The sequence below is a fragment of the Oryzias latipes genome, chromosome 13 (assembly GCF_002234675.1).
Source record: "Oryzias latipes chromosome 13, ASM223467v1".
NCBI lineage: Eukaryota > Metazoa > Chordata > Actinopteri > Beloniformes > Adrianichthyidae > Oryzias > Oryzias latipes.
In genome coordinates this window covers 3,860,906-3,876,610 of record NC_019871.2, presented here as the reverse complement: position 1 = coordinate 3,876,610, position 15,705 = coordinate 3,860,906, and the positions used below count along the sequence as shown (strand labels likewise).

Sequence of the window (15,705 nt, the reverse complement as noted above, 5' to 3'; positions counted from 1 at the left end):
TAAATGAATTTTGCTACACATTAACCAGAGAACTTTTTGAAAATGAAATGTCAAATACTATTTTCTATATCATTTTAATTAAGTGACAGAATAAGCAGAGTTGAAGAAGAAAATGAAAAAGCATTTTGGCGTATTGCTTTTTTTTATTTTAATTTTGAGTAAAAAAAATGCAGCTTCATTTTGAAAATGAAAAATCATTTCTGATATTGACTTTTATTTTTAATTATGCTACAGAATCGCTTCCATAGTTGTAGGTGGCAGTCAGTTTGTTCAGAAATCCATCACTTTTACTAAATATATATGTGTGTTGTAAATTTATATTAATCCACAGCTTTTCAATACCCAAGACTTTTCCCAGGTCTTGGGTATTGAATCAAAAAGGGCCTGAGATTCTTTAAGATGTTTTTGATATTCTTTTAGTAATTTAAGAGGAGAAGTGGGCGGAGTCCAATTCTGTTCAATTCTAATTTCAAATGTTTGCTTTTTAAAGAAGGAGACCTCTAGCTGTAACACTTTAACTGAAGCTTTAGCTCCGGTGTTAACCTTGCTGGAATTAACCGTAACTATTAGAACTTTTACATAAATCCTTGTAATTCAACGGTGCAGAGCTGCTTTTCTGAGCTTCAGCATCATCCAGATGAATTACATCAAATGCATAAACGGCTGGAGATCGACTGTAGTCCAAAGAGCGTGCGCCTTTCCGTGTGTTTGCTTAACATTTCCGGTATTATAAAGTTACAGCAATTCCTTAATTCTGGGCATTAATTGAATCATTTATTTAAAATTACTTTTATCTTGAAAAGTAATTGTAAAAAAATGTTTCAAAACTTGATTTTCTTAAAGGATTGTGTTGGTTTTCCAACTGAAAGCTTAAATCCTTAAAATGCCATTGTACCAATATTTATATTGAGGTTTAATTCAACAATCAAATCAAGTTTATTTACACGGCAAATGATCTAAACTTCTCTAAAAGTGTGTTTTATTTTGCAGTCTAGTGTCTGGTTTCGTCTCAGCACATCATGACAGCAGCATCGTCTGCCATGAGGCCTGCAGTGACGCAGAAAAACCAACATCATGCTGAACTTTCTAAGAAGCCTCGTCGTAATTCTGAGCTCGGTCTCTGATCACACCACGATTTCAGTCCCACAGCTTTTATGGGACTTTAGCGCTGATGCAGGGACATAACAAGCTAGGCTACATCTGAATGACTTGATGACAAAACTAAAACTAGATTTATTGTTTTTTTTATTTGCTCAGCAACTCTGCTGCTTCGGTTTGTTGAGCTTCCTGCTTAAAACCCCCCCCCAGAGAATTTCTCTTCAGATTCATACAAAGATGTTGGAAATTGAATGTACAGTTTTATTGTTGACTGTCACTAAATGTTTTCCTCAAAGTCTAAAGAAAATGCTTCTCCGTAAAACTGCCTGCATGCTCTGGTATCCCAGAAACCTTCAGGAGTACATGAGGCTTTTATGGAGCTTCCACAGCAAGAAGAAAGAGGTTTCGTATTCCAAATGGGTCTTTATTTGACATGAAGATCAGAAAACAGACTGAAGTTTCTGGTTCAAAACACAAAAGTGAGAGTTAAGGTTCCAAGTTCGTGGTCATCCTCACACTGGCTTTGCGCGTGACAGCGACATGTCTTCTTAGATTTTTGGTGGTTTCAGTGTTGGTGTTCATTAGGAAGAAGCTAAAAAAAAAGCTGCTAGAACAATCTAGCAGTAAGTGCTGTTATTTTTTGTTTTGTTTTGAGGTAGCTGACGAATCTAAAAGGCCAATTTCTCTAAACGGAGTCACAACTCCGGCTATATTTCCACCAAGAAAGTTGGAGCGTCAGTCATAGCGGCCAGCAGCGTCGGGGTCTTTGGCTCCGCCTGCAGTCTCCACGGCTCGGGGCCAGAGACTGGCGCCCCGGAGGGCCGGACGATCAGGGCGAGTTGTAAACAGGAGGGGGGGCAGTTCAGTGTCAGCTCCCATAAGTGTGGTGGGAAAAGCCTCAGCGTCACCCCGATGAACCGTGCAGCAATAAACAGCGCAGGCAGAGAGGAGGCAACCATAGAACATCTCCTAGATTAGAACAATAGCTCCTCCCTCTCCTGTTTCCACTCCTAATCCGATCTTCTCTGCAGGCCTGTCAGAGCTGCTACATGTCTCAGAAAAAGGTGTTAAAGTTTAGTTTGGTCCACTAAAGCAAAGGAGAGACGAGTAAAAACCTCTCTGGAGGGTCTAGTTTTTAACAGACGGCTGGAATAGGAATGGCCAGCTGCCTTTTGAAGACGGCGTCCACGCCAAGTCCCTCCGTTTAGTCAGTAATCAAGCTTAAACGTCTCAGAAAAAGCTGATTAGCTTCACCATCTGGGACTGAAAATAAGGGAAGAGAACCGAAACTTGGTGCCAAGTTGGTACAGATGTAAAAACTGTGGGCGGGCTCATATAAGAATGGGTGGGGCCATGAGGGTGGGTGGAGCTTTAGTCAAAATGCAGAAGCTTGGCTGTACCTCACATCAAAAGATTGGAATTGAACTGATGAATTAGTGACGTGCTCCAAAGAAAAGACCGTCGTCGTGACGATGAGCGGGGAAATCCATGTTTAGTTGGCGTGTGTGAAATCAGAGATGCAGAGCATCTCAACATTTAAGTGTTCTTCTTCACCCTGTTACAGTGATTTAACACATCAGTGTTCATTTTAATTTTGAAGCATCAGTTCAAGGTCCATTTAATCACCAGAACCATTTTACAAGTACCCGTTTGGCTGGATATAATCCAAACAGTACCCATCCGTGATGAGAATACGCGCTGTCAAGTCGTGTCCCGATCTTCAGTGACATCAGGAACACAAGGGAGAACCTGAGCTTAACGGAACCGACTTTCTAAAAAGACAGAACCCCAGTTGGGTCTTTGGATCTTCATATCATCTCCTGAGGTACGGCCTATCCTCTGATGGAGGTCTACAAAAGATAATGTTAGAATGTAGCATCAACCAGAGCAGAAGTCTACCGTGACCTTCTGAAGTCTACGGCCAGACCTTTGGAGATTCAGAGAAGCACTTTGGAGAGTTCAGATGATGCTCAGGCAGCGTTTTGAGCTGAAAATGGAAACATTTCTGTACATTTAGGTTAGCTACAAAGGTTCTGATCTAAAAACTCTGACCTTCATTGTGAAAAGCTTGATGACAGCCTCACGAACCCAAGAGAAGAAAAAGCAGTCTTCTCATCTTTTTGGTACCAATGGCTATATTGGTGCTAGTGGTGCGATCACAAGAACTTTGAAGGTTCTGATCTTTGGCTGTAGAACAGATAGATGGAAGGTAATGTAAGGGGGGAGGAACCTTTTTTTGTCTGAGTTTGTCCCCTTGGCAGAAAGAATCCTTACTTTACCCAAAGTGATGATGGGATGAACATTGTGGATAGTTGATAGGACCCGCCCATCGAGGTGGATTCACGGCAAATCAAAAAACTAGACTGTACATACATTTATTTTATACCAATTCTCATTGGATTGTATAGGAACCGAATTTCTAGTGTAATAGGCTATTCAGAGGTAGAGTTACCTGACCTGACCCCGATCTTGATTTTAATGTTCTTGATTAAATTTTTAAGTGAGGCATGTTTGTTTGGTCCCACCAGCAGTAACTACAACGCCTTTTTGGTTTTCCTTCAGCTCAACCCACCAACTGGGTCAGGGCTTGGGTCCTGCTGTTTGGGTCGGTTCCGTCAGTGAAATAAACTAAGAAAAACATTTAAAGAGACTTAAAAATGTATCATTCTGGACTTTATTTTGTTTTATTTAGATCTGTTCTAAGTCTCCAAAAGTAATCTGAGTAAGTTGCCCCCCTGCTAAGCAGGGACATGAATATTAATGACTTTAATTTATTTCTTTATAAACAGCAAGTCCAAAGTCCGGTCTGATTTTTTTTTCTTCTTTCGCTGGTTTTGCAGATTCTTTTGTGCAATATGGATTGTTTTTTATAACAGTACATTAACTTCTGCGTCCTGATTGGCTCTTGTCAATTGTCAATCAATCTTCTCTGTGTCGTTTTTCCTGCACGGAATACTTTCAGTTTGCAAAGATGATGTTTCTACATCATCAGAGAAAAGTTTGAAAAAGTTGTCAGTCTCAGAAAATTGTATAAATTGTGTAGCTTTACAGCCTTGAAACATTGTTAAGACAAAAATAAACTATTTTATGGATTTTGTTTATAGCTGGTTAATTTTTAGAACGTAACTCCCACGGTAAACAAGAAAACACTGTATTTACGTACACTTGAGTTTCTTATTTCTGTCAAACGAACCTCCTGGATTCCTCGAGGGCTTTCTGACTTGATAAAAAGGATGTCCAAAGGAAACTGGCCTGCAGACTCATACAGGTTTATGAGACATCTCAAAAGTTCGTCTGGTGGAAAAAATAAATGGTGCACGATGGATGATGACCCAAATCTCAGAGGTTCTGGAGCAGAACCCAAGAGTTTTGGCTCAGATCAGTCAAAGATGGAGGTGCTCTGAGGTCCACCATGTTTCTGTGAGGACATCACAGGAACATCATCCGTTAATCAGAATGGATCTTTAGCAAACCAATGTTTGCTAAATGAAGCTTTCAGCTTCATTCTAATGGGAGAATGCATGAAAGTGTTTTTAGAAAAGCTCCACCTTTGATCATTTGACATCACCAGTTACCTAAATCAATTTTTCTAAAAAAAATGTTGGTGGAAATGAAAACTAAATTGTGAACGGATGTATGGAAATAGCGTTATGTTTTTTTTTTCATAAAACAAAAAAATTAAAGAAATTCTGGAGTCTCTCCTGTCAGATCAGTTTCCAGAACAAATAATAATTAATAAATAAATAATAATAATAAACTGTATTTGTATAGCACCTTCCAAGATAAAATTCACAAAGTGCTTCACAGTAAAACACGATAAAACACAGGATATAAAAAATAATTAAGAAAAAGCAATTTCAAACAGGTTGACTTTCAAAAGAAAACACTGAGTCTGCAGATCTGAGGCTGAGAGGAAGGGAGTTCCAGAGGGATGGAGCCACTGCTGCAGAGGCTCTGTCACCTTTAGTCTTTAACCGGGTTCTCTTAACAACCTGCAGACCCTGGTCACATGACCTCAGGGACCTGCTGGGAGTGTACGGCTGCAAAAGGTCTTTTAAGTAGACCGGTGCTTGGCTATTAAGTGCTGTGTATGTTAAAACCAGGAGTTTAAAATGCACTCGGTAGCGGATGGGGAGCCAGAGCAGCTGGATTAATAACGGGGTGACTGACGTGTTAAAACTTGGATGAATTGGTTAAAAGCCTTGCAGCAGCATTCTGGACTGGAAATGAAATATGTCCTGAGTTCTGCATCTCAGGACGCGACACAATTGTTTTTAAGATGTTAAAAACAGGAGCGAAATGATTAAAGATCAATGTTCTGAGATATTTTGAGTGTCTGCTTCTTCATGCTCTGCAGCCTCCAGATGGCTGCTTTTAGCTTCTTCCTGCAGGCTTTTGGTGATCAAACCCTTCTTGTGGAACTCCCACACGTGCCGCTGCAGTACAGGAACACTCCATGCACCAGTTAGCACCTCTGACATCTCCTGGTAGATTTGTTGCTCCGTCGAAAATCTGTAGATCCGAATGCGATGCGCGTCTAACCATGCATCAGAGGGAGTGATGGGCAGTGATCTGGCTGCTTCACGTGGACACGGTCCAGAGGCGGAAACAAACGCGCTCAAGTTACATGGGGGGTGGAGGGTGGGTGAAGCTGCAGACGGCTGCTCCCAACGTGGCTACAACCGCGGATCAGTTTCTTGGTAATCAGGGAGATGCAGTGAAAGGGACATTCAGGCCCCCTACTCCCTAACTACTAAAAACTAAATAGCGCGGCAATAAGGAGTGCCCTGGATTCTGGATACTCAGTACTTTTTTTTTTTAAACGGCAAATATGACGTCATCGATTTCACAAAGTGAAAATCTAATTGATGTTTTATGAGTCCACTGTCTTCTGAAGATAAAAACGTAGATGGTTTATTAGAAAAATACATTAAATAACTTTATTTTTGCAAAAAAATTGTTCAAACCCAATGCATTGTGGTCTATATTCGCCAATCTAGTGAGCATCGATGTACACTGGTTTTTCGCAGAGACTTCTGGGAAATTTCAAGGGTACTCCATTTTGGAATTGTAGATTCGGAAAGCACTACAGAATGGCGAGCGCGCTTTATAGGGACTCACTATATATAGTGAGTAGGAATTTGGACATAGCCAAAGTCTGCACAGAGAAGGGGGCGGAGTCGCAACAAACTGTTTAGAAGCTTTTACTGTAAATATTATAAATTAAAAAAGTAGACATCAAAGACATTGTTGACACTATGCTGTTTAGTAGAATCGATGGAGAACTGCTCTACTTTTGACACCTGCCTCCAGTGGCTCCTTTGAGGAACTGCAACATTTGGTACTTCCTGGTTTGTGTCAACAAGGCTTGGCTTGATCATACCAAAAGGAGCCCCGACTGGAAATGAGTTTAAACAAAACACATTATATTCAACTATTAAGAAAAAAAAAAAAACTTCCTTGATGTTACAAGAATTATTTAACAAGTAGTACAAGATTTATTTCAAATCAAATCAACATTTACATAAAATAAAATATAAGTCTACACAAGACTTTGAAAATATGATTTGAAAGGGGAATGGAAGAAGCGTATGCTTATAAGAATCCAATCCCCCACTCAACAATACTCGTAACAGAAAACAACAAGATTAAACAGTTTGACATTATAACGCTAACATACGACAAAGACAGACAGACACGCCCAAACACACCGACCACAGACCTGTATCATGCAAAATCAACTTTTTGGAGTATTTAAGTGTATTATAATGTTAATTCCTCCCAAAAAAGATAAGATAAAGATACTTTATTGATCCCAGCTTGGGAAATTCGGTTGTTGCAGCTCCCGTGGACAGGCTCAATAACAAACAAACAAACAATGAGTGACAATCAGGGAAGGAATCAGTCAGATAAACAGCTTTTAGAAAAAACAAACATCAAATGAGTTTATCTATGGCTAAAGGTTGATGAGTTGTTAAGGCCAATGGAGTGAGATAGGAAAGGCAGCGGTTGGTGTGACAGTGAAGCTGCCTTAGCCTCTTGGACAAGGCGCTCCGCTGACCGTCAAGTACAGTATGGAGAGGAGGCTTAGGATTATCCATGATGGATGCAAGCTTGTTCAAAGTCCTCTACTCCAGTGTTTTTCAACCTTTTTTGAGCCACGGCACACTTTAACCTTGACAAAAATCTCGCGGCACACCAGCATTCAAAAATAAAAAAAAGGAGAAACTCATAGTCTGTATTGATCTACTGCTCCTCCACAATCGCGCATGCATTTTTGTGATAAATTTGGCAGAAAAAGCTGGAAGTTGCAGCTGTTTTTTTTTTTTTAGAATATGTAATAAAGTTAAGTTAAAAGATTTAAAAACTGTTTGATCTCTGTTCGTTGTGGTATAAGACGTTTAAAAAGTAAGACTTATTGTGCGCTGAGAGGCTGTCACTTTAACCGAATGCATCATGGGAGATGTAGTGATGGCAGACATACTCTCGTCTCTGAGCTTCATTGTTTTGTTCACTTGTTCCACGGTCTGACACCGGATTCTGTGGAAAGCGACACCGCTAAAGACGAGCTTTAGCTGGTATTTTTGTTAGAACTAAGAAACTTTACGAGCTAAATCGGAACAAGGAAGTGAAGACTTTAACCACTTCTGATTGGTCAGACTGATGACGTGTGATTAAGCCTCCAAGAATGATTGGTGGAGACAGTTAAAGGGGCGGGACTTTTCAGAAAACAGTTAATACTGCAGCTAAATCGCGGTACCGTCATTCTTATCAAGATGTCTTTAATAGAATCAAATAAACACAAAGAAAAAAGTATTTTATGATCTTTCATATTCCTAACTATTCAGTGTTTTATCAGGGTTTGTTTGGGTGAACACAGAGCTGATATGCTGGAGATGGGAAATGTTTTTAGATCAGTGAATGAGGGCAATTTCCCCACGGCACACTAGTGTGCAGCACACTGGTTGAAAAACGCTGCTCTTCTCCATCACAGCTTCAAATGTGTCCATTTGGCACCCGATTACATTGCCAGCTCTAATCAGTTTGCTCAATCTCTTTGTGTCACTGGCATCTATGCTGCCCCCCCCAGCAGACCACCAAGAAGAACAGAGTGCTGGCCACAACAGACTGGTAGAAAATCCTGATCATCGTGCTGCACACATTGAAGGACCTTAGTCTCCTCAGGAAGTAGAGTCTGCTGCTGGCCTTCTTGTACACAGCTGTGCTGTTGGTCTTCCATCTCAGTCTGTTGTCGATGGTTAATCCGAGGTACTTGTACTCCTCTACCTCTGCCACATCCCTGCCCAACATGCTGAGTGGCTGGAAAGCTGGTCGTCTCTCCCTGAAGTCCATCACCATCTCCCTGGTCTTTTCCACATTAAGCTGCAGGTGATTTACTCCAGCCCACCTCACAAATGTATCCACAAGTTCCCTGTACTCCTCCTCCAGCCCACTGTTGATGCAACCGACAACCACAGAGTCGTCAGAGAACTTCTGGAGATGACATGACTGAGTTGTACTGGAAGTCACTGGTGTACAAAGTGAACAGGATAGGAGAGCGGACAGTGCCCTGTGGGGCTCCAACACCACTCATCATCACATCAGACAGGACACTGCCCAACCACACAAACTTGGCTTGTCCGACAAGTAGTCAGAGATCCAGGACACCGAGGACCCGTAAATACCCATCCTTATACACCAGTAACCAGGGCTGGAATACATTGACCCTCTCTGTGCTCGTGCCCCTGGTGGAGAAGCACTGAACCACATCCCTCACTGCAGAGATTGGGTGGGGGGACTCCATCATGGGATGTACAAAAAAGTCTAAAAAGAGCAACATGTGAGGAATTTTTACCCCAAAGCAGAATCCTGTCAAATGCAGAAAGGTGGAGGAAAACAACGGAGAAGCTTTGCTACAGTCTATGTTTGGACCACTGTCCTTCTCTCGGAGGCCGAAAGTTTCAGCCTCAGTCTCAACAAGAGCCTTGATTCCAGATGTGCTCCCATCCCAGCTGATGACAAACCTGGAACGTTCTCTGCCGACACTCGCCTCCGAACCCAGAGGCCACGCAGCAGAAGAACCACAAGAGCTGATTACCCAGGAGGACGCTAAGCCTCACAATGACACCGTCTGGTCTGTTTGCTCCGATCGTCTCATCTGAAGTCTGACTGCTGTGACTCACCTGTCAGGAGACTTGGTTGGAGCAACAGGGAAACGTGACCGCCGCCGCCGCCTCTCGTCAGCGTTTCCTGCAGGTAGACAGACAGGCAGACATTTTAAATAGATTCTCAGCTTTTTTAAATTTTAACTTTAGTGCAAATATGTGTTTTTTTAAAATAACTTTATTGTTACCAGAACATAACACTGCATGATGATGCCATCCGCCCCAGCACTGGCTTTTATTGTCGCCAAGCCCCCACCTCTCATCCATAAAGTAGGTGTAAACCCAGTAATACCACATGCTGCAGTTCCTTGAAAGACCACTGGAGGCTGGTGGCAGAAGGGAGAAATTTCTGCCATGTTTAAAAGTCAGAATTAATAAACGATGTTTAACTTCTTTATTTTTTAGCTGTTAATTACAACCACGACATTCAAAAACTGGTTTAAAAAAGTTTTTCTGACTTTTGTAGAGTTCAAATGAGTTTTTATTTTTCCCTAAAGTTGAGTCTCACAGGTGAATGGAATGACACTTATTGAGAGCAGAATGTGGAAACAAACTGCAAGAGCTCTAGACTTTTATTCAGAAAAATTGTCAGAAATTGTAAGCAAGACTAACACCTAAATGTGGTACCTTTAGGTACATTATGTGGGCTATAATATTTATTTTACTTCTTTACATTTTACTTCTTCTTTAGAAGTCCCAAAGTGCCTAAAAGTCACGGTCCCATTCACCCATTCAAACACACGGCAGCTCCACGGCCAAATACTGGTGCCAACCTAAAACCATCAGGAGCAATGCAGGGTTTAGTGCCCTGCTCAAGGACACTTCGACCCATGGGTGAGCTGTAGAGGTGTGTGTTGGCAAGAGTCTGGCAGTATGAAACGCCTTGCGATGCATTTCACGATACGATAAGTATCACAATACATATCATGATACATATCAGGCATCACTCGTTCTCATCTGGAGCCCACTACAAAGCACCACAACCCGTGTTGTTATATGGTCCTGGTAGTGACGTGACACAGACTTTCGGTTCGGTACACATCCCAAGCAAAAACTAAAGTACATGTACAAAGACTGTAGACTGACTGAACATTTAGCATTTAAAACTAGCTGATTCTCGTGAGATCTTGTTGTTTTGGTGTGGTGTAGAGCTGCTCAAAGAGGCTCAGTGTGCGGTGCCACCAACTAGCGGTTGGGGGTCTAAGTGGAAAAACAGAGTCAAAAAAAGAGTCTGACGCTAAAGGACGCTCATAAATAATTAAATAAAAATTGTCTTGACAGTATTTTAAATTGATACAAGTATCGCCAAATGAAATATCACGATAATTGATTTTTTTTTTTCAGACTCGTTTCTACGTTTTTTTCTACAGTCACAAATTTCACGTGTTTTGCTGGTCGATTGTCAGACATTAAAAAGGGGGGAAATGAAACCTCTGGTTTACTTTTGACATTTGCCCCATAATAATGGCGTTATTTTTAAGTAGATTTGTAGTTGTTTGTAGTATGTTTATGCTAAACTGTTCCTCCACTACTGGGCTTTAGTTCCTACCTAGCTGGTCTTTTATGAGGTTCTTAATTCTTGTTTAATTGTTTATATCATTTGTTATGTTTTATCATTATTATTTATTGATATGATGTTGTGTACAACACCGTGGGCCTCCTTGGATGGTGATGGAAGGTTCACTAGAGTAGTAGTCTCCAACCTTTTTAATGCCACAGACCGGTTCGAATGAGGCCGAAGTTTACGTTTAATACTTTTAAGCTTCAGGTTTCTGAAAAACATATTTTTCAAATTTAAAATGCTACTAGAAGAAATTTAGTCCAAAAAAATAGGAACACATTAGTAGATTCTTTTCTTTTTATTTATACATAATGAAAGTTCAATGAAACAAAGTTGATGTGTAGAAGTTGTTTCTGATTAGTAAAAAAAAGTCCATAAAAGCAACTTAAGAGTTTCCTCCATAGAATCTAAGAACTCAACTTAGTCTCAGATCATCTTTCAGGGCAAAAAGATTTATCACTTTGTTTTTTACATAAATCCTGATTCATTGTGTGTTTTTTTTAGCACAGAGGAACATTTTTTGTGCTAACATCAAATGTGAAACGTTTGGGAATCAGTCGCCGCGTGAGAGGCTAGCAAGAAGCTTCCGGTACGTGAAAACAATTATCTCAATAAATCCGTGTTTGGAGGAAGACTACTGGTTTTGTGTGTAAACAGCAGCGTTATGTTTCTTTGAAGTCGACGGGTTGTTCTTTGGTTTCCTCACTGACTCTTGTCTCCCCAAAGAAACTTTCCAAATACGTTTTTTTTTAGCTTTAGCCTAAATTAGCAGTCAGAGCCGCTGCGAAACCCTTGTGCTATCTTAGATGACCCCACCCTTACATTGACGTGTTCTCCCTACCATGACAAAGGTGGATAAAGGTGGAAAGATTTCATGTAATCCATGGACACCAGTGAAGATCACAAACTATTGAAGAAAAAAGGTTCAGAGAACTGTCTAGTGGGTCTAGATGACCCAACTCCCAACATTAAAGTGCCTAGGATGGCACAAGGGTTAAAGTCACGTGACGCGTCAAGACAGAAGCATGTGGTGAACAGAATCCAGTAGTTTGGTTTTTTTTTAAATAAAACATCCCTCAGTATCAGATGATAAACTAAATGGAAATAATCAAAAGTTAGTGTATGCATTTTTCTCTCTGAGGCCCGGTACCAAGTTGCACACAGACCGGTACCGGTCCATGGCCTGGAGGTTGGGGACCACTGCACTAGAAATGAATGAATAGATTCTGGTTTTTCTCCCATTGTTCATTAATTTGGTTCCATTCATGACAGATGTTTAGTTTAGGTTTTTGTAAAATGGTATAAAGTGTCTGCTTCTCCACTCTGGAACCAAATGGAGAAAATTCTCCAACGCTCCGTTAGGAAGAGCATCCTTCCTAGGAGGCAATAGCCAATAGAGAAGTGATCCTGGAACATGACTCAGCGTTATCCAACATGTTTTCTGCTGAAACAGACACCTAAACGCTAGGAACCTGTAAAAGAATGACGAATTTCCTGTGATCATCACAGAAAATACCAGAAAGACAACACTTTAGGAGTGACTAGGTCTTTGTTTTCATTCAAAACAGCTTTCAGTCTGGATCTAGACTTGGATTACCAGGAGATCTTGTTCTAGTATATCAGTTTCTCTTCTAATAAATCATATTCTCTTAAAAAAAAAAGTGACATGGGACTTTGTCAAAACAAAGGATTTTTACTGGGATCCATTTCTTGAGGACCAGACGGAACTTGAACCTTTTTAAAGGAAAAAAAAAGAATTTCTGAATTGACCTTAGACAATTCTAGTACATTTGAGTCATTCTTCCAGGTAACAGAAGGCAGGGTTTGTGGAAGTTAATGCCTGAAATCCTCCCTGTGGTTCTGTGTACACCTTTAAGGTTTTTATTTTTTCCCCCAGAATTCCATTTATTTTAACAGAAGCAGCACAGGTGATGGTGGTCTTTAGGATCCTGACATTCAAACCAAAGTTCCTGGAAGATTCGGGTGGAATTCTGAAACTCCACGGAAAAAGACGTAAACTGAAGCAGTAAAAGAAAAATCAAACAGAGCCACAGACATGATTTAGAGCCGCTGGCGTAAACAGATTCAAGGAACCGAAAACACAGAAGCAAAACGGAGATAAACCAGCGCTGAGGAGATGGAACCAGAACTTGGAGTTCAACACTAACCGTTCTGGAAAAAAAAAATCAAACAAAAACAGTTTTGAAGTTTAGCAAAACTGATGGAAAAAAGCTGATTCTGCTGCAGTGTTTACCCTGAAACATGAAAAAGTGCGGACAAAACCTCACTTCCAGAAAAAGGCTTCAGTTTCCTGCATGAACACAATGATGCAGCTGTTGTGATGAAAATAAAAACCGTCTGACCGGGCTGTGGCATCGTTTGAGCGGGAAATCCGTTCTCAGTTCTACTCTAGTCGGCCTTGGAATTTTGAATTTCTTTAGTTTGTGATGAAAATAAAAAAGACAAATAAACAACAAAAGCATAAAAACTATTTTGTGTTTTGATTGTGTGATCAATGTTTTAACTTCATATAAACTCAAAAAGTGGAATCGAAGAACTTTTGAAGTGTATAATCGAAAAAAAATGAATTTGTTTTATTGAAAAATTTAATTTGCAATTTTTTTTGTTATGAAAAACTGTTTTAAAAACGTTTTTCACTCATAACTTCCCTCATAAAAAGAGAGAATTTTAATGGTCTAAACAGCTTTGAACCTGCATCTTCCTGTGCGGGGGGTGGGGGGGGTGGCTATGTTCAGAGGTGGGGTACATCCTGGTGTGTGTGTGTGTGTGTGTGTGTATGTGTGTCTGTGGGGGGGGGGGGTTCAAGGCTGAACAGAGACAAACAGCCGCTCTGACCCGCAGCTGTAATCATCTGTGTTCGTTTGCTGACGATGGTTTGGGAGACGAGGGACCCAGAGGCCAAATCCGCTTCACAACTCCGGCTCTGTTTGGAGGGTGGCTGGTTCAAGTCCCGGTGCTGTACGTGACCCGCTTTTAGACGGGGACAGTTTTTCCCCGCACAAACGGCGGCAGGACTTCTGATTTACCAGCTGAAATTTTTTGAAGGCTTTCAGGTTTTCCTGATGAGGGTTAAATAGGATTACTGCTGTGTGTGTGTGTGTGTGTGTTTGTGCGTGTGCGTGTGTGTGTGTGTGTGTTTGTGCGTGTGTGTGTGTGTGCAACTTTGTTTTTAAAAGTTCAGGAGGTGTGTTGACCTGTAAGTCATTGGTTCATCCACTTCCAGCTTCCCGTTTCCACAGTTTGACTGTCAACAAAAATGTTTGGCAAACAGGTTTGATGGCGGGGCCAAAACACAGAGGATCACACGCCGCCGATGAGGTCACTTGACTTCAGCTGGAGTCAAGGTGGAGATCGGACCGATCACCATCAGATTCAATCTGCCTGTTTATGTTCTGGGTTTTATCAGTGGCTGCAGGTCCTGGAGGATCACATGAAACTAGAATCTAACGTGACACATTTTGCCTCCTCCAAACATACTTCTGTGGTGATGATCTGATGCTTGTGAAGTTGTGGGTGTCCTTGTGTTGCTTTCCTTCCTGACTTTCACAAACACAAAAACCGTCTGACCCATTAAATCCAAACGTAATAACGTTAAAACGTAATAAAAAAAAACAGATCAAAACTGGCAAGTTTGCATAACTGCCTTTTAGATGAATCAAGAACCGCACAATGCAAGAAAATTAAAGGTTTGAATGTTGTTTAGCTCTTTAAAGGGATGCAAAATCCACTGTTAGAGCTTTTAATTGTGTTATGGTGTTCATGCCTCACAAAAAACCCTAAAGCAGTATTTTGATCTGTTCACGCATTTCAAAGCATTCTTCTAAAAACGAACGCGTCTTCATATTGTGATGTGACAAAGTGGCCTTCAAACAAACCGCCCCTTCCAGAAATATCCTGTGCTGCCAGCTCCGCCCCCAGGCTAACAGACACACCCACCTTTCTCTGATCTTTACAAAAGTTCGGATGTTTGCTTTCGTGGGCGAAACACAGACACACTGCTGAGGCCAACTCTAGGATGATGTCATGAAATGGGCGGCACCCACGAGGAGAGAAAGGCGGAGCCTCGGAGATTGAGTCATCTTACTGAAAATGTTGGGGACCACTGCCATAAAGGACGGGGGGGTGACGATTCATTTCAACAGTGAATTGATTCAATATTTGCGGTTGCTGATTTGATTCCCTTTCGATTTTGTTTCATTTTGAAGGATCCGGTTCGATCCGATTCACTGACCTAAAATGGATCCAGGACATCTTTATCCAAGACTTAAACCAATGTGATTCATGTGAACTGTGCAGCTGAAGTTTTCCAGATTCTTTGAATTTCTTTCCAGATAATCTAGTGTAAATTAAATATGTGTCTAAACAAACAAGTAAACAAGAATGAAAGTCAAATTCAGTGACTAGTGATGCACTGTTATTTTTGTACAGCAGACGGCTGGATCCAAATGCAGCTGGTTTATTAGCTCAGCTAAAAGTCCACAAAGCTGAATCAGGTTCAGTCAGGAGTTGATAACAGGCATGAGATCATCAGAGGAGAGACGGGGTAGTCAGGATCCAGGTGAGGGTCGGGGCAGGCAAACTGGGTCAGGAGACAGAAGATCAGGTCCAGATACAACGCTCGGTAAGGAAGGTAGAGTGGTATAAAGAATACTTAGCACTGAGTGAGTCTCAGTGCAGAGCTTAAGTATGCTGTGGTTGATGAATGAATGAGAGTCAGGTGTGCGGCATCCAGGAAGTGTGCGCTGGGGTTGCTGGGAGATGTAGTGCATTTAGAACTATGGAGACAGTTCCCACTGGTGACCAGAGGGGGAGACAGAGCTCTGACTTCTGACATTTAGCAAAGATTTTTTAATGACGTTG

The 15,705-nt window shown here is 41.1% G+C and overlaps 1 protein-coding gene across 1 annotated transcript in view; it reads left to right on the top strand.

Annotated features, from left to right (window-relative positions):
• Window positions 1-15,705, top strand: part of gpr4 (G protein-coupled receptor 4) — a 54,681-nt gene that overhangs the window by 28,138 nt on the left and 10,838 nt on the right. The window lies entirely within an intron of this gene.